General features: G+C 37.6%; 1 protein-coding gene and 1 non-coding gene across 2 annotated transcripts in view; one reads left to right on the plus strand and one right to left on the minus strand.

Moving 5' to 3' along the window:
* Window positions 1-19,171, minus strand: part of GPR158 (G protein-coupled receptor 158) — a 400,381-nt gene that overhangs the window by 76,253 nt on the left and 304,957 nt on the right. The window lies entirely within an intron of this gene.
* Window positions 6,376-6,482, plus strand: LOC116527267. The gene has a single exon (XR_004258462.1). It is a non-coding gene; the product is annotated as a U6 spliceosomal RNA (small nuclear RNA).

A 19,171-nucleotide genomic window follows, 5' to 3' on the forward strand; every position in this document is an offset into this window, starting at 1 on the left:
CATCAAGATATTGGTACGATATGAACGGGGGAGTATTTCTTTTTCCTCTATTTTCTCAGTTAAGATTGACACTATTCCATTCTTAAAAGTGTAATAGAAATAGCTAATGATAACTTGTCTATAGTTTCCTTTCTCAGTCTTTTAATTATAAATTTATGTATATGAAAATGCCTATTCAAATTTTCTATCTCATAGTCTGTCAATTTTAGTAAGTTGTATTTTTTTTTTAAAAATTTGTTCATTTAATTCAAGTTGTGGACTTTGTTGACATAAAGTTTTATTGTAATATGACCTTATTATCCTTTTAATCTCTGCAGGAACCATTAGCAATATTTTCTCTTTCATTCCTGATATTGGTAATATGTGTATTCCATTTTTTTCTAGACCAGTCTTGCCAGAGGTTTATTAAATTTATTACTTAAAAAAATACCAGCTTTTGGGTTTGATTTTCTCTATTATATGTCTGATTTCTAGTAGATTCTTTATTTTTCCCTTTATTATACTTGTTTAGGGTTTGGTTTGTTCTTTCTCTAGATGCATAAGTAGAATCATAATTTATATTTTTTCTAATGTTAGCATTTAATTTTATAAAGTTACCTATAAGCACTGCTTTGGCTGCATCCTAGTAATTTTGATAGCTCATATTTTCAGTATCATTCCATTTGAAATATTTCTAATTTCCATTGAGATTTTCTTGTTTTATATCCTGACTGTTTAATTTCCAAATATTTGGGGCTTTTAAGTTAACATCTTATTGATTAGTAATTTAATTCAAAATGTAGTCATAGGATATTCTTTTTTTAATCTCCATTTTAAAAAGTGTATAGGGATTCATTTGATCATATACCATATGGTTATGTTGCTGAACACTTCACGTGTGCTTTAAAAAAAATGTGTAGTTTTGTGGATATCAATTAGGTCATCTAAGTCTTCTATACTAGTATTACTTTCTTTGTATATTTTTGTTATTTATCATTATTATTTTTCACAAGGGTGTAAAAATCTCTGGCTTGATTGTGAATTCATCTAGCTATCCTTTTAGCTTTGACTTGTCTTTTCCTTTATGCATTTTGGAGTTCTATTATTATGTGCATACATGTTTAGAATTGTTATGGCTTCCTGATGAATTGAGTTTTATCATTATGATAAAATGTCACATTATGATAAAATGTTTTTTTCTGTTAAAATCTACTTTCTTGAAGTCTATTTTGTCTGATAGTAATAAACCATTCCAATTTTCTTATGACTGCATCTTTTTCAATCATGTTACTTTTATCTTACCTATACATTGTACAGCATATAGCTGGAGCTTGCTTTTTTGTCAGTCTGGTAATCTCTGCCCAACTGCTTCCCAGTCCATGAGTGGGTTTCCAAAGCCCTGAGTCTCCCTATATGCCAGCCCATCAATCTTACTTCACTGGGGTTGTTTCTTGCTTGTCTGGCATCTGTGGACCAGCTTTGCCTATGTAACTCTGCCATCCAGTAGGCTTCAAACAAATTTCTTTGCCATCCAGTGGGCTGCAAACATACCTTCTGCAACAAGGTCTGCACCCCAGCTTTACGGAGGAAGCCGCTTTCCAAGTTTGTCCTTTCTTAAGCATGCTCCTTCAGCCTTATGATATTATTGAGTTCTCTTTATATCTTTACAGTTACTGCCCTAACAAAGTTTAACAACTCTTTATATAAACTGCCACTATCCAAATTACTGTATAGTTTCTATCTCCTGATTGGATCCAGATGGGTACATTCACGTCCTGTGGCTCCCTCCTTTTCATAATTTACCGCCTCAATTTCCAGCTTCTCTAGCAGATGTGAACTCTATCTTCTGACATTTTAAGACAAACAGATTGTAGCTTTTTGCTTAAGTGCTAGCCTTCACACAATACATAAACCGGAAGTGCCCTCTGCAAAAGAGTAAGTAATGCAGCCTCCCACATAGTGCAGTTCCCTTATTAAAGGATTAAAACCCTTCTAGTTTCTGCCTGCTTTTGATAGTTCTTCAGTTCTCTCAAATAATTGTGTTTTCATATATTTTCCAGAGTTTTATCTGCTGGAAGTTCAATTCAACATAAGCTACGTTTTTATGTTTTTTTTTGGAGATGAAGTCTTGCTCTGTTGCCCAGGCTGGAGTGCAGTGGCGATAATCTCAGCTCAGTATAACCTCTGCCTCCCGGGTTCAAGCAATTCTGCCTCAGCCTCTCAAGTAGCTAGAATGACAGGCACACACCACCACACCTGGCTAATTTTTGTATTTTAGTAGAGATGGGGTTTTACCATGTTGGCCAGGCTGGTCTCAAACTCCTAAACTCAGGTGATCCTCCCAAAGTGCTGGAATTACAGGCAGGAGCCACCATGCCCAGTTCTGCTATGACTTTTATAAATAGCTTTATTACAGTGTAATTCACACACCATATCATTGATTCATTTTAAGTGTAGTCACAGAGTTGTAAAACAATCACCACAATCAATTTTTGAATATTTCCCCACCTCAAAAATGAACCCCATAATGATTAGCAGTCATTCCCCATTCCTCCTCTGCCACAAGCAGTCACTGACCTACTTTCTGTTTCTATAAATCTGCTAAGCCTGGACAATTCAAGTAATGGAATCATGCAATCATGTCCTTTTTTACTGCCTTTTTGATTTAGCATGTTTTCAAAGTTCATACAATGTACAGTACCATACAACGTATGATACCAATACACTGTAGCATGTATCAGTTCTTTCCTTTTTATTAACAATATTCCACGGTATAGATATAATAGTGTTTATCCATTCATCAATTAATGAACATGTGAACTATTTCTACTTTTGACCTATTATGAATTATGCAGCTATGAAGATTCATGTAGAAGTGTTTTTGTGGACATATGCTTTCGTTTCCCTTGGTTATATACCTAGGAATGGAGTTTTGCTGAGTCATATGGTAACTCTGCTTAACATTTTGAGAAAATTTTAAACCGTTTCAGAGAGTGACTGCACCATTTTACATTCCTACCAGCAATGGATGATGTTTCCAATTTCTCTACCTCCTTGCCAACACTCATTGCCTATCTTTTATAGCCATCCTTGTGGGTGTGAAGTGTTATCACATTGTGGTTTTGATTTGCATTTCCCTAATGAGAAATGATGTTGATCATCTTTTCATGTGCTTGTTGGCCATCTGTATATATTCTCAGGAGAACTGTCTATTCAGGTCCTTTGCTCATTTTTTAATTGGGTTACCTTTTTATTATTGAATTGTAATATTCTAGATATGAGTCCCTTATCACACATATGAAATACAAATATTGTCTCTTTTTCTGTCTGCTTTAACTTTATTGGAAGCATAATTTGCAACACAGAGTTTTTTACTTTGATAAAGTTAACTAATTCATCTTTTGTCACTTGTGATTTTGGTGTCATATCTAAGAAACCATTGCTAACCCCCGGTCATAAAAATTTATGTCTATGTTTCCTTCTAAAAGTTTTAGAGTTTTGGCTCTTGCATTTAGGACCCTGAGTTGTTTTGAGTTAATTTTTGTGCAAAATATGAGCTAGGGATCCAACTCATTATTCTGTTATGGATATCCAGTTTTTCTAGCGTAATTTATTCAAAAGACTATTCTTTTCCCATTGAACATTCTTCATACACTTATCAACTGGCCGTAAACAAAAGGGTTTATTTTGGAACACTCTAAATTTCATTCCATTGATCTTCATGTCTATCTTATCTCACTATCACATTATTTTGATCAGTGCAGCTTTGTAATAAGTTTGGTGGAAGTAAAGGAGTATGAGTCTTCCAAATTTCTTCTGCTTTTGAAATTATTTTGGACATTCAGGGCCCCTTGCATGTCCACATAAATTTTAGAATGAGCTTGAAAATTTTAACAAAAAGACAGCTGGGTTTTTCATAGGCTTGCATTAAATCTGTAGATCAATTTGGGGAATATTGCTAACCCATTCAGTTTTCCAATCTATGAGTTCCATTTATGTAGTTCTTGCATGCCTTTTAATGATGTTTTGTAGTTTTCATTGTATAGTCTTGTACTTCTTTGATTTATTTGTAAATATTTTATTCTTGTTTTAATGGAATTGTTTTATTAATTTCATTTTAGGATTGTTCATTGCTAGTAAATGAAAATAAGACTGCTTTTATCTTTTGATCTTATATTCTGTAACTTTGCTGAGCTTATTAGTTCTAAAGATCTTTTTTGTGCATTCCTTAGAATTTTCTCTCTATAAGATCATTTCATCTGCAAATAGAGACACTTTTACTTCCTCCTTTCTAAACTAAAAGGCTTTTTTTCTTCTTCTTCATTTTCTGGCCTAATTGCTATAGCTAGAATCTCCAGCACAATGTGGAATAGAAGTTGTAACAGTAGAAATCATTGTCTTATTCCTGATCTTAGAGGAGTATTCTACAGATGTCTGCTAGGTCTAGTTGGTTTATACTGTTTCCTTGTTGGTCTATTTAGGTGTTCTATTCAATACAAAGAGCAGGGCTCTGAAGTCTCCAAATATTTTTATTAAATTGTCTATTTCTCAGCTGCACAGCTTTCTGTAGCAGAAAAACCTTACTAGAATTTGAGGAGTCCAGCTACTGACCAAAACCTATGTCTGATTTTTCAGGTACAACCACAGGAAATTACAAAAACTTTATGTGGTAAACCTTTTAGGGGGATTCAGTCCTCCCCACTTGGTGCTCAGTCTTGATGCCCTGCAGTTGCTGGAGGGAGTGGCTGTCAAGGACTCAGGCTCCCTGGCCAGCCACGCTCTTACTCATACCTCCATTCCTAGCAGAGCTGTCTCCATCCAAACCGTCCAAGAGTTCTTCCACATAGAGGACCATAAAGACATTTTCTTCACTCTGACTCAGTACTATTCAATTTCTAGCCCTTCTCCCAACCCTGGATCCATAAGACTTCAGGAGTCTATTGTTCAGGGCTCCCACTGCAGTGTGACATTCCCCATGCCTATGCTGACCCATCTGATCCTTGTGCATGGTGCCATCCCATGAGGAAAAATGGAACAGCAGGGAAGATAGCATTTTCTTCAGTTCAGCCTCTTGCTTACACTAAGTGATTAAGGGCTTGACTGTTTCTTCCATTTTGGCTTGTTGCCTTACCAGTTACTCTGACATCTAGCAGCTCAGCTTGCTCCAGCTCAGCTCAGCTCTCTAAAGTACTTTTAAATACAATTTTACTTTTTTAAAGTTTTACAAAATATAAAAATTGAGTGAGATTAATATAACCTTGCCATCTACACAGCACACAAATTAGTACATGTATACATTTTGTTTTAATTGCTATTGGTCTTTTAAAAAACTAAAAACTTTACCCATATTAAGGAGAAGCTTCCTAATTCCCCTTCACAGTCCCATGCCTCCCACCTTCTATAGAGGCAAGCACTAAAAAGTCTGACATAAAGCCATCCAGTACATGTTTTCTATGTTTGTTCCATTTATATGTATCCATAAATAATATATAACCTTATTTTGTGAGTTTTAAAACTTGTATGTAAGTAGTAAATTGTATTTCAGCCTTCTGCAACTCACAGGTCTGTCTTTATAGTGAATTAAATTAAACAAATGCAATTTCCTTCCAGGCAAAGTTAAATCCAGATCCCATTTCTCATTAGTCATTTTCCCCCAACATCTATATCTCGTTATAAAAGCCAAAGAGAACTTGATAAAAGTTGTCATTGCCATCAATAGGGTTATAAGGAATAAGGAGACCATGACTCTGCTGGAATATCTCTCTTTATAAAAATGTAAGCCTACAATTTCCTTGAAAACAGGACTCAAATGGATGTCCAGAGCTTTTTAAAAACAGGGGGTTTGTTACATTCCCTGACCATGCCAAGTACTTGGAGGGTAACAGGGTTAACATGAACTTACTGAAAATTTTGAACATTTTAGGGTATTTCTCTAAAAGTATCAAGAAATTATGGAAGTGAGACGAGCTTTTGAGAACATCTAAGTTAATATACTCAACTTACAAAGGAAGAAGCTGAGACCCCAAAAGACTAAGTGACTTGTGCTAAGTCACACAACTGGCTACACCAGGACTATAACTCAGTTCTGATCCCTAGTTCTCTGCTTTTTACACTAATTACTGGTTTTTAAACTGGCCTCTGTAAGTACATCTCAGAGGTTATTTATGAGAGTCAGAGGAGAAGATCAAGCAAGTTAGTTTCTGGGCTCTTATCTCCTTTCCAGATTGCCTTAACTTTGAATAATTATCATCTTCCTATTGTCTACGTAGGATGCAATGACTACTCTTTCAATACCTTTTGGCAACAGTTTTCATATAAACTGATATTTGTAGAATCTTTTCTGTTATTGCTTTCATATCACTGGCAAGATAACATTCTACTCAAGCCACTTGACGTGTGCTTGCTTTGGCAGCACATATACTAAAATTGGAATGATGCAGAGAAGATTAGCATGGCCCATGTGCAAGGACGACACACAAATTCATGAAGCATTCCATGCTTTTCTAAACAGCAGCCCTAGAGCCCCAGATCTTCCCTCTGACATAGTCTATCAAATGAGAAGAAACAAGAAGATCAATTCTGGTAATATTACAATATAAGGTTCTTTAACATCCCCAAAATATCACATTAGCTCACCAGCAATGGATCCAAACCAAGAAAAAAATCTGGGTTGCCAGAAAAAGAATTCAGGAGGTCAACTATTAAGCTAATCAAGGAGGCACCAGACAAAGGTGAAGTCCAACTTAATGAAATAAAAAATATGATAAAAGATAGGAAGGAAAAAATCCTCAGTGAAATGGGTAACATAAATTAAAAACAATCACAATTCCTAAAAATGAAGGACACACTTAGGGAGATGCAAAATACACTGGAAAGTCTCAGCTATAGAATCGAAAAAGTAGAAGAAAGCACTTGAGAGTTCAAAGACAAGATTTTCAAATTAACTCAATCCAACAAAGACAAGGACAAAGGGATTTTTTTAAAAAATGAACAAAGCCTCCCAGAAGTTTGGGATTATGTTAAATGACCAAAGCTAAGAATAATTGTGTTTTTGAGGAAGACAAGTTTGGAAAACGTATTTGAGGGAATAATTGAGGAAAACTTCCCCAGCTTTGCTAAAGATGTAGACATCCAAATACAAGAAGCTCAAAGAACACCTGGGAAATTTATTACAAAAATTCGTCACCTAGGCACATTTAGGTTATTTAAAGTCAAGGTGAAAAAAAATCTTAAGAGCTCTGAGGCAAAAAGCATCAGGTAACCTATAAAGGAAAACCTATCGGATTAACAGCAGATTTATCAGCAGAAACTCTTCAGGCTAGAAAGGATATGAGTCCCATTTTTAGCCTCTTTAAACAAAAAAATTATCAGCCAAGAATTTTGTATCCAGCAAAACAAAGCTTCATAAATGAAGGAAAGACACAGTCTTTTCCAAACAAACAAATGCTGAGAGAATTCACCACTACCAAGCCAGCACTACAAGAACTGCTACAAGGAACTCTAAATCTTCAAATAAATCCTTGAAATACACCAAAATAGAACCTCCTTAAAGCATAAATCTCATAGGACATATATAATAATAGTACAATGAAAAGGAAGACATTCGGGCAACAAACAGCATGATGAATAGAATAGTACTTCATATCTCGGTATCTTAATACTAACATTGAATGTAAATGGCACAAATGCTCCACTTAAAAGAACTGCAGAATCGATAAGAATTCACCAACCAAGTATCTACTATCTTCAGGAGACTCACGAGACTCACCTAACATATAAGGACTCACATAAACTTAAGGTAAAGGTGTGGAAAAAGATATTCCATGCAAATGGACACGAAAATTGAGCATGAGTAGCTACTCTTATATCAGAAAAAGCAAACTTTTAAACAACAGCAATTAAGAAATGACAGAGGGACATTATATAATGATTTAAAAAGTGTCTAATGGGAAATCATCACAATCCTAAATTCATATGCACCTAATGCTGGAGCTTCCAAACGTATAAAACAATTAATACTAAACTGAAATGAGATAGACTGCAACACAATAATAGTGGGAGACTCTAATACTCTACTGACAGCTCTTAGACAAGTCATCAACACAGAAAGTCAACAAGGAAACAATGGATTTAAACTATACCTTAGAACAAATGGACTTAACAGATATTTATAGAATGCCAGACAATTGCAGAATGTACATTCTATCCATCAGCACATGGAACATTCTGCAAGACAGACCATATTATAAGACACAAAACAAATCTCAATAAATTTTAAAAAACTGAAATTATATCAAGTACTTTCTCAGGCCACAGTGAAATAAAATTGGAAATCAACTCCAAAGGGAACCCTCAAATACATGGAAAATAAATAACCTGCTACTGAATAATTGTTGAGTCCACAATGAAATCAAGATGGAAATTTTAAAATTCTTTGAACTGAAGGATAATAGTAACACAACCTATCAACTGATAGTACTGGAAGTGCTAGCCAGAGCAATCAGACAAGAGAAAGAAATAAAGGGCATCAAAATCAGTAAAGAGGAAGTCAAATTGTTACTGTTTGCTGATGATATGACAGTATACCTAGAAAACCCTAAGATTCATCCAAAAAGCTCTTAGAAATGATAAATAAATTCAGCAAAGCTTCAGGATACAAAATCAATGTACACAAACCAGGGCTCTGCTATATTCCAACAGTAACCAAGCAGAAAATTAAATCAAGAACTGAACTGGTTTTAAAATAGCTGCAAAAAATAATACAAAATACCTAGGATTATAGCTAACCAAGGAGGTTAAAGACCTCTACAAGAAAAATCACAAAATACTGGTGAAAAACATTACAGATGATACAAACAAATGGAAACACATCCATACTCATGGACTGGTAGAATCAATATTGTGAAAATGACCATACTGCCAAAAGCCATCTATAAATTCAATCCTCATCAAAATAGCACTATCATTCTTCACAAAACTAGAAAAAAATCCTAAAATTCATATGGAAGAAAACAGAGCCCACATAGCCAAAGCAAGACAAAGCAAAAAGAACAAATCTGGAGATATCACATTACCCGACTTCAAACTATACTATAAGGCCATAGTCACCAAAACAACTTGGTACTGATATAAAAAAGACACTGTTTTCCAAAAACAACATGGTACTGATAGAGCAATGAAACAGAACAGAGAACCCAGAAATAAAGCCAAATACTTACAGCCAACTGATCTTTGACAAAGCAAACAAAAACATAAAGTGGGTAAAGGACACTCTTTTCAACAAATGGTGCTGGGATAACTGGCAAGCCATGTGTAGAAAAAGGAAACTGGATTCTCATCTCTCACTTTATACAAAAATCAACTTGAGATGAATCAAAGACTTAAATCTAAGACCTGAAACCATAAAAATTCTAGAAGATAATATTGGAAAAACCCTATAGAGATTGGCTTATACAAAGTCTTCATGACCAAGAACCCAAAAGCAAATGCAACAAAAACAAGATAAACAGATGGGACTTAAAATAAAGAGCTTCTGCACAGCAAAAGAAACAATCAACAGAGTAAACAGCCAATTCACAGAGTGGAAGAAAAATTTTTGCAATCTATACATGTGACAAAGGACTAATATCCACAATCTATAATGAACTCAAAGCAGCAAGAATAAAACAAACAATCCCATCAAAAAATAAGCTAAGGCTATGAGTTAATTCACAGAAGAAGATATACAAATGGCCAAGAAACATGAAAAAATGTCCAGCATCACTAATGATCAGGGAAATAAAAATCAAAACCACAACACGATACCACCTTACTTCTGCAAGAAAAACCATAATCAAAAATTCAAAAAATAATAGATGTTGGCAGGGATGTGGTGAAAAGGGAACACTTCTACACTGCTTGTGGGAATGTAAACTAGTACAACCACTATTGAAACAGTGGGAAAAATCCTTAATAAACTACAAGTAGAACTACCATTTGATCCAGCAATCCCACTCCCAGGTATCTACCCAGAGGAAAAGAAGTCATTATATGAAAAAGATACTTGCATATGCATGTTTATACCAGCACAATTCACAACTGCAAAAATATGGAACCAATCCATATGCCCATTAAGCAACAAGCGGATAAAGAAATTGTGGTTTTTGCATACCATGAATACTACTCAGCCATAACAAGGAAAAAATAGTAGCATTCATACCAACCTGGATGCAACTGGAGACCATGATTCTAAGTGAAGTAACTCAGGAATGGGAAACCAAACATTGTATGTTCTCACACATAAGTGGGAGCTGAACTATGAGGATGCAAAGGTGTAAGAATGATACAATGGACTTTGGGGACTCCAGGAAAGGGTGGCAGCAGGGTGAGGGATACGGTGTACACTACTCAGGTGATGGGTGCACCAAAATCTCAGAAATCACCACTGAAGAACTTATTCATGTAACTAAACACCACCTATTCCCCAAAAACCCATTGAAATAAAACATAACAAATAAATAAAGTCATTTGATGAATTCTTGAAAATTCATCTAAACAATTAGATTGAATTGGGCTAAGTTGCCAAATACTCTTATTATCACCTCATTTATATATATGCTAAAATAAGTAAAACCAAGGGGTTTATAACACGGCTAGTCTATTAAAATGTAAAGCTCCTATATAATGTCAGCTTTGGAATTAATTTATAAGCTATATGATATATACATTTTTATTTGTCTTTGGACTGTTTTCTCAAATGGACATTTGGAAACACTCTTGGTTGTCCAGCTGAACAAATTATTCTTCTTCATTACCAACATAGTTCAGATGTTATTCAAGCTCTGTGGAAGACTCTGTTTTCCAAAGATGAGCACATTGATCTAGCTCTCATCCCACACACTCTTCTCACAATGTGATGCTTACTTACCTCCTTGCACCTTGTAACCACCTCTCCAATACAGTATACTGGAAGTGATGTTATGGGACTTTGGAAGTTAGGTCATAAATGGCAATATAGGCTGGGCACGGCGGCTCATGCCTGTAATCCCAGCGCTTTGGGAGGCCGAGGCAGAGAGATCACCTGAGGTTAGGAGTTCAAGACTAGCCTGGCTAACATGGTGAAACCCCATCTCTACTAAAAATACAAAAATTAGCTGGGTGCAGTGGTTCATGCCTGTAGTCCCAGCTACTCAGGAGACTGATGCAAGAGAATCACCTGAACTCAGGCGGAGGTTGTGGCGAGTGGAGATCACATCACTGCACTCCAGCCTGGGTGACAGAGTGAGACTCTGTGCCAAAAAATAAAAATAATACAATAAAAGGCAATACAGCATACACCTCACTCTGTTCTCCTTGGATTGCCTGCCCTTTGAACATGGGCCTGTTTTGTAAGGAAGCCAAATATCCACACAGAAACGCCAGGTGTATATGCTGCAGCCATAGCTCCAGCTGTTACAGTCATCCCAGCCAAGAACGAGCAGCAACAGTAAATGTGTTAGTGAGAGGCCGTCAGAAATGTCATCCTAAGCCTTCAAGTCTTCCAGAAGAGGCTCAGACATCATGGAGCAGAGAGAAGCCATTCTCCTGCTACCTTGTTAGAATTCTTGACCTACAGATTCCATGGGCATAATAAGTTAGCTGTTTTATGCCTAAGCTTTCAGCTAATTTGTTATGTAGCCATAGTAACTGAAACAACCCTGAACAATGAATTCCACGATATGCAGGGGACACTTACTCTATATCCTGCTCCAGAGGTAGATTCTGATTATTAAGCATGTAGTTCTCAATCAATCAGAAGCAATCATGCTTCCAGGTGACACTTGAAAATGTCTGGAGACATTTTTGGTTGTCACAGCGAGGAAGGCAGTGCTTCTAGTGTTTAGTGGGTGGATACCAGGGATGCTGCTAAACATCCTATGATGCACAGGACAGCCTACTCCCTCCCCCAACAAAGAATTATCTAGCCCAAAATGGCAATGGTGCCAAAGCTGAGAATCCTTGAGCTAAGCCAACAGCTTTGAGCACGTAGACTTTACCAATTAGTAGCTACTTGTGAAGGAAATTCTTAACAGATAGGTGGGAGAATAAAAGATGCTAAGGTGTGTTAAAACATACCTGCAGCTGACAGACTAAATGGACTCCCTGTGGCTAAAATAAAGCATACCAGAAAGGGAACCAAGCAGCAACAGCAGGGAGAGGGGCTGGTCAAATACCCTTATATCACTAAATGCAATAAGGTCCTCTTTCCTGTAATTAAGCAGAAGCTAGTCCTTAAAAAACATGATAAAAACAGCTATAACTAGGAGTTTCCCAATTGACCCTGGTGACCTGCCAGATGCCAGCTGACCTGACTTCCCCTACCACCCACTTGCGGTCCCATCAGCAAATCTGATTGGACAGGAGACTGACCTTGCAAATGTTCTTTCTTGATAAACAGCCACAGGCCTCAAGCTAGTTTCAACTGGTACATAGAGACTACTCAAAATGCCTTTATACCCCAGAGTTCACTTTTGTTGTGAAAAGCCAAATTCCATTTCCTTTTAATGTTAAAACTCCACCCTAAAATGAACATAGAACATATGTTACATATTGGTTTGCATGCTGCATATGTGTTTGACTTCCCTGGTAAGTACTCACAATCTTCCCCAAACCTGCTAAACACAAATGGAAGGCAGACCTGAAAGACAGGAATGCCAGCTTTCCCTCGCCCCTCTTCTAAGCCTGTGGTGTTGGTTTTCCTGGAGGTTAGGTTCCCTGATCTGCAGACTGCCTCTCGGAAGATAAAAGTTTTCTCCTTTTCCTTTCTCCACAGAACTCATGGTCATTTGTTGACAGCAGTTACAAAAAAAGATTAAATTCTAGCCTCTAATTCTAAAAATTATGATTAAGTTGGAGACCAAGAACAGACACAAAAACACCAACTATCTTCCCTTGACTGATAGAGAATTCAGGTGGAGATTCACATTCGTAATCATCCTGCTTTTTTCGTTATCTTAAAAAACTGTCCTTATAAAATTTCTATCATGAAAAAGACTAATTTAAAGAAACCTGCGCATCAGAAATTGTGGCTACATTTTATGGACTATAACTTTGTATTGTAGGTTCTTCCTTGTTAAGTATTCAAATTGATTGCCTTGGGTAACAATAGCCAAGTTGGAATCCTAGATTTCTAAAAGTATAAACCTTTGAATTATTTTGCGTGTCAAAGGAGCTTTGAATTTTCCTTCTCCCCTTTGCCATAAAGAGAAATTAACTGATGAGTATGATAATTTTATTTTAAAATAATGTACTGGAGTGATTGTCTTGTCAGATCATGTTGCAATGTCATTAACTTGTTAAAAGATTTCCCCTGATACAGTGTTATCTTTTCTTCCTTTGTGATACATAGCTTGCCTTTTAAGAATGCTATAAACATATTTCCATAGTCAGATTTATGTTTCCTTTTTCTGGTAAAATCTGTGCAACATGGCCTAGATTTCTTGAATTGTACAAACACAACATGAAAATTACTGGTTTGCTGCATAAACATTTGGGCTCCCAATCACCTATGTTGTATAGATAGTGTTTTGTATCTACCCCCAAACTGTTTACAGACAGAAATATCATCTCTGAATGTGTGCGCTTCCTGGCTCTAACTTCTTTCTGAAGGTAGTGACTTTTTAACCAGGCTCCTCAGCTCTGTGTAATAATCTTTAGTGCTGTTCAAAAATATTCTTCTCTTTCCATGCAGGCAATAAATGATTAGGCTACCCTTCCACTTCTTCCTCTTAAAATGAGGAATGACCATAAGGTTTTTCTTGGGAGCTGTAGGAGCCAGTGTGTACTTTCCCGCACACTCCTTTCCATCTGTCCTGTAGCTAGCAGTGCTCCATGTAGCTGTCTGGATCCTGAAATGATGACAATCAGAATGTTGACCAGAGGCCCTGGCTTACGGATGATACATTTATGTCATGAACCCGAAGCAAACCTTCTTGTTCTAAACTACTAAGGTTTGAGATTGTTCATTACCACAGCACAGCCTAGTGGTATGTGTCAGAGTTTGATGAATAGGACATTATAACCAAAACTCCCTTGTGAGGTTTACCCGCAAATAACACATAATGCCTGTGCTTTGCATGTCAGATACATAATTCTGTGTTAACCAATATGTAGCAAAAGCTAAGTTGCAAGAAATAAGACTAATATACTCTCCCGGCTACTCTTAAGTATCTGAATTAAGGTATACTATCATTAGGGTACTGGATATTTAGGCTACCTTGGCTGGGTCTTCACAGATTCTCCTGAATGCATTTTGTATCATGCTATCAGCCCTCACTGATGATTATTTCAAGACATATCCCTAAGAAACTCATTACTACACTTGTCAGAGGAACATGAAAGCATAACAGGGTTCTCTCTTTGTGTCTGTGAACTTCAGTATGAAGAAGACCTGTGCTCAAAGTGGTTTGTGGTTAACAGTGCCAGTTTTATTGTTTCAACAAAATGTAATAAGATGCTTCAAAAATGACGTTCTTCTTTACTTATATTTCCATGTGCTTATGTAGCTATCCTGTTCTTGGGTTAGATTAAGAATATGCCAATGGATACCTACGCCTTTAAGCATGAGAGATCTGTCTAAGTTGGGGTCCACATTCTGGAGGATCGTTTTTCAATAACCTCTTCATCACTATAACTTTAGGAGACTTAACAGAATGTCATCCTTTGAGTAATATGCATGGACCGCATATCTTACTATCTTAATGCTATTATCACCAAAAACATTTCCTGAAATTCCTCTTTGATGGTTACTTTTAGAAGCATATAAGCCACGGAACAAAAATGATCCTATAACGGGCTATGGTGGGATTATAGCATTTAAAGGCAAATCACAATTGTGTGCCACAGACAGAGCCTAGTGTCAAGTTGTTAAAGAGATACAGAATAGTTCAACATTGATCGACTGCTTAAAATGTGTCAGATATGGTGTTGGAACACAAAGAAAGTAACTGAGACCTGCATTTGCTATGGAGGAATTCAGAGTCTACAGACGGAAAAAAAGCTGTGCCTACATCATTTCAATATAATGACAAAGGTGTGCTGGTAGAAGGATATGCACAGGGAAGAAAGCTTGGGCGAGAAATCTGTCTTGAGAACAAAACCTGAGATGAGCCTTATAGGACAAGTAGGAATTATACAGTTGAAAAAAAAATAAAGAAAGAAGTGTTTGCCTGAGGCACATACAAGAGCATGAAGGTGTGGGATAGTTTTGTGATTGTGGAGAAGCACAAGCACGATCAGATTTCCTCATGCACGAATTGTAGCACTGAGGGTACTAACAGGGAGGCTGGATCTGGGGACAGCGTTGTCTCTGAGGGCCTTGCATGCTATACCAAGGAGCTGAGATTTCATCCTACAGTTAATAAGATCCCACTGAGGGGTTGTAAGCAGTAGAGTAACCTAGTCAAACTTGTGTTTTTGAAAATGTATCCTGTCAATTATATGGAAGATAGATGGAACTGAAGTAAAAGATAGAAAAGCAATCGGAGATGAGAGAAACCACAGTGACTTGGAGAACTAGAAGATGCAGACGTCAAGGTGGACTTTGAATTGTAACATTAGTAGGCAAAGAAGAGAGTAGAGAGCCTCTATTCAGAGGAAATGATCTTAATTAAAGCATTAGGCAAGTGTAAAAAGGATTTGTTTACCAGAAAGAGATTGTTCTGAATTTGTCTGCCTTTATGTTAAGGAGTTATTCTACAGTCTTAGAATTCTGTGCTCAGAAGCAGAGTAGCACAGACTCTTGGATTTGAGTCCAGAAGGGACCTTAGAACATACCTCACACATTTTTTTTACTTTCAAAATCAACAGACAGAGAACAGAAAATACACAGAAAGGCTTTCATTGTCAACATCATTATCAAAATAAGAGCTAATGTTTATACAATGTCTATTATGTGTTAGGCACAGTTCTAAATTTTACACATATCATCTAATTTAATCCTTGTAACAATTCTATGAGGCAGGCACTATTACTGACCCCATTTTACAGATGAGAAAGATGAGGCATATAAATATTACATAATTTTCCTAAGATTGCACAGCTCGTAGGTGCTGCATTTGAATTCCAGGCAGTATTACTTTAGAGCTCATGCTGTCAGCTCCACACTGAATGGCAACTGCTCTCAATTCTACGCCTACTGCATCTAAGCTGCCCAACTAATAGCTGACCCAGAACTAACACTCAAGTTTCTAATCCAGCGCACATGATAATATGATAGAATGAAAACTTTCCCATGAAAGGTTAAAGACATTTTTATACGAACTTACAGTATTCAGCTGTGATAAAACGGTTGGGTCAGTAGGAAGAAGCCACACTCCTGCAGGTAGGAGGTGAGATGTCATCTAAAGAACAAGATTCTCAATGAAGTCAGGCACTCTGTGAAGAAAACTTCTCTTGGGGAAAGCAGACTCAGTGGGAAGGCTCCAGAGGGCAGCAGAGTTGAGATGTGCCTTTGTTGGTCCTGACTGTGAAGGTGAGTGTTTAACACAACTTCAGATGATGGATGTGAAGATGCTACCCACAAAGTTGGAAGTTAGTCAAAGACTAGGAAGCAAATAACCAAACCAGGCCAAGAGATTACAGTCGATTCATGGGAGACAGGACTCAAGTCAGTCAACCCCTTGGAGCAAATGAAGATCAAAGCAAGAAACAGGGGGCTCAATATATTTAGAAAAAGGAGGTGTACTTGGGCAGCCCCACTAATTCACTTATTCTGTCATTCACTCACTCATTTATTCAACAAATATTTGAATTCATGTAACAGACACTGTACTAGGCAAAGGATAATAAGTTAGTAAATTAAAAATATTGTAAAATAGGGCCAGGTGTGGTGACTCATGCCTGTAATCCCAGCACTTTGGGAGGCTGAATCAAGTGGATTACTTGCGGTCAGGAGTTTGAGACTAGCCTGGCCAAAATGGTGAAATCCTATGTCTACTAAAAATACAAAAATTAGCTGGGCATGGTCGCAGGTACCTGTAATCCCAGCTACTTGGGAGGTAGAGGCATGAGAATTGCTTGAACCTGGAAGGCGGAGGTTGCAGGGATCTAAGGTCGTGCCATTTCACTCCAGCTGGGGTGACAGAGCAAGGCTCTGTCTCAAAAAAAAAAAAAAAAAAGGAAATAAAAATAGAGTTGAAACCAAGTGAAGGAGGGACCCTTGTTTACTTATTTACACAAATAAGTAAACAAATTGATATTAATTATGGATTATTATTCATGTGACTGAAGAAAGAAATAGCATGCAAAGACAGAAAATAACAGTAGGAACTGCGGGTAGACCAGAAAGCTTTCTGAGAAAGTGACATCAAAGGCAGGACAAGAAGTTGGTCTTCAGTCATGTGACATGCAGTAGACAACAACTGCAAGCTGAGGTCACAGCATGCCTATTTGTGCAGAGTTTAATACATTCCAAGGAACTGGCAAGGAATGAAATGCCCAGAGGTTCTCCCAGTAATACTAACACAGTGGAGATTTTGAGTTCTGCTTTAGTAAGAGAGTGAAATTCCTTTGCCTATGCTGACTACACTTTTCTTCCATTTCTAATTCTCTCCACTCTTAATACGTGAAATCTGTCACAAGGCAAAGAGCCATATGTCCACAGATACTTAGATATGACAAAGGTTGGAATTATTTTTTTAACTAAATTGAAACTGAATGAAATTTTTTTTGTCCCGGATTGGAGTGCAGTGGCATGACCGTAGCTCACTACAATCCCAAATTCCTGGGCTCAAGCAATCTTCCTACTCAGTCTCCCAAGTAGCTAGGACTAGAGGCATGTACCACCATGTCCAGCTAATTTTTGAATATGTTTTTTTTGCAGTGAGGTCTTGCTCTGTTGCCCCATCTGATCACGAGCTCCTGAACCCCTGGTCCTAATAGATCCTCCCATAGTGCTGGGATTACAGGCATGAACCACTATACCTGGCCCTGAATTAAATTTTAATTTCATATATATTCCTAGATTTTCCTACAACTATAAAGTTCCACTCATGATTTCAGACCAAGGATTTTAAAATGATCTTCCCTAAAACATTTTATCAAAGAAGAGAAGCTTGGCCTTTTCGATAGCACTATATAACAATTTTTAAAAGGTGACTTGGGAACATCATCTGGAATTGCTGAGTAATCCCGTGTTTTGTGCCCTTTGTTGTAACAGAATCAGACAATTTACTACCCACCTTTATCGTTTTTGCCATTCCAGTGCCTATATAGAAAGGAATGTGATAAGTTCCACGGCACCTTTATATGTGAAGGGCACATATGCAGAAGCGAGAAGCTGCGGATGCACCTCAGAGCATTTCCTTAAATGTTATTCACTGTCCATTTCTTTGACAGCAGACATGGTCCTGCCTATAGATGGTGTCCTCGGGAATTGGCACCTCGTGGCCTCTTAGTTTGCTCACTGTACTTTTTGCAAGCTAGGCCCTCATATTGAAAACCTGCTGACTGGTGCTTCATGTTCCCAGCAGGAACATGGAAACTAAGCCAGCTTATTTTCAGTGTTTGGAGGACCACCGGGCTGCAAAGTGGCCCCACCTTGCCCCTTAGTCATTATGCTGTTTCCAGGGCAGCTCTGTGAATGTGGTTCTAAATGACAGCCTCATGCAGGGTTTTGGTTGTGCCTCACAGTTACCTTGGTTCACCATGTACATGATGACACCATAAACTACTTGACACATAGGAGGTACTCAGTACATGAAAGTTTTCTCCCCTGTTACGGGTCCTAGGGAGGGTGGTTGATGGTGGAAATACCCCGGCCATATCTACTTTAATCAGCTCTGCAGTGAGCCATGGAAATCATGACGGGTCTGAGGTTATATAAGCCCATTTCTGTCTCAGGGGAAGCTTAAAATAGTCTGAGACTCAGGCATTCCTGCTTTGGAACTAGCCCTGGGCTGAATTGTCTCATCTCAAGAAGCAGGAATTAGAGCCTGTAATATTCCAGGACACGGGGCGTGTTTTACAGCAGCACCCAGGAGGAGAGTAGCAGATTTGCTTTGCAGGCAGAAGCGTCATAGAACTCGGAAACAGTTCCCTGGTACTTGCTGTATGTGGGGAGAGACAAACAGTTTGCAATTGCTGGGGGTACCAAGCATACGGAGAGCCGTGTGAGATGAGAGAAAGGAAAACTAGGCACGGTGTTGGAGTTCAAATCCCGGCTCCGCTGCTCATT

This window comes from Sapajus apella, unplaced genomic scaffold (genome assembly GCF_009761245.1).
Source record: "Sapajus apella isolate SASKATOON/1434 unplaced genomic scaffold, GSC_monkey_1.0 scaffold53, whole genome shotgun sequence".
NCBI lineage: Eukaryota > Metazoa > Chordata > Mammalia > Primates > Cebidae > Sapajus > Sapajus apella.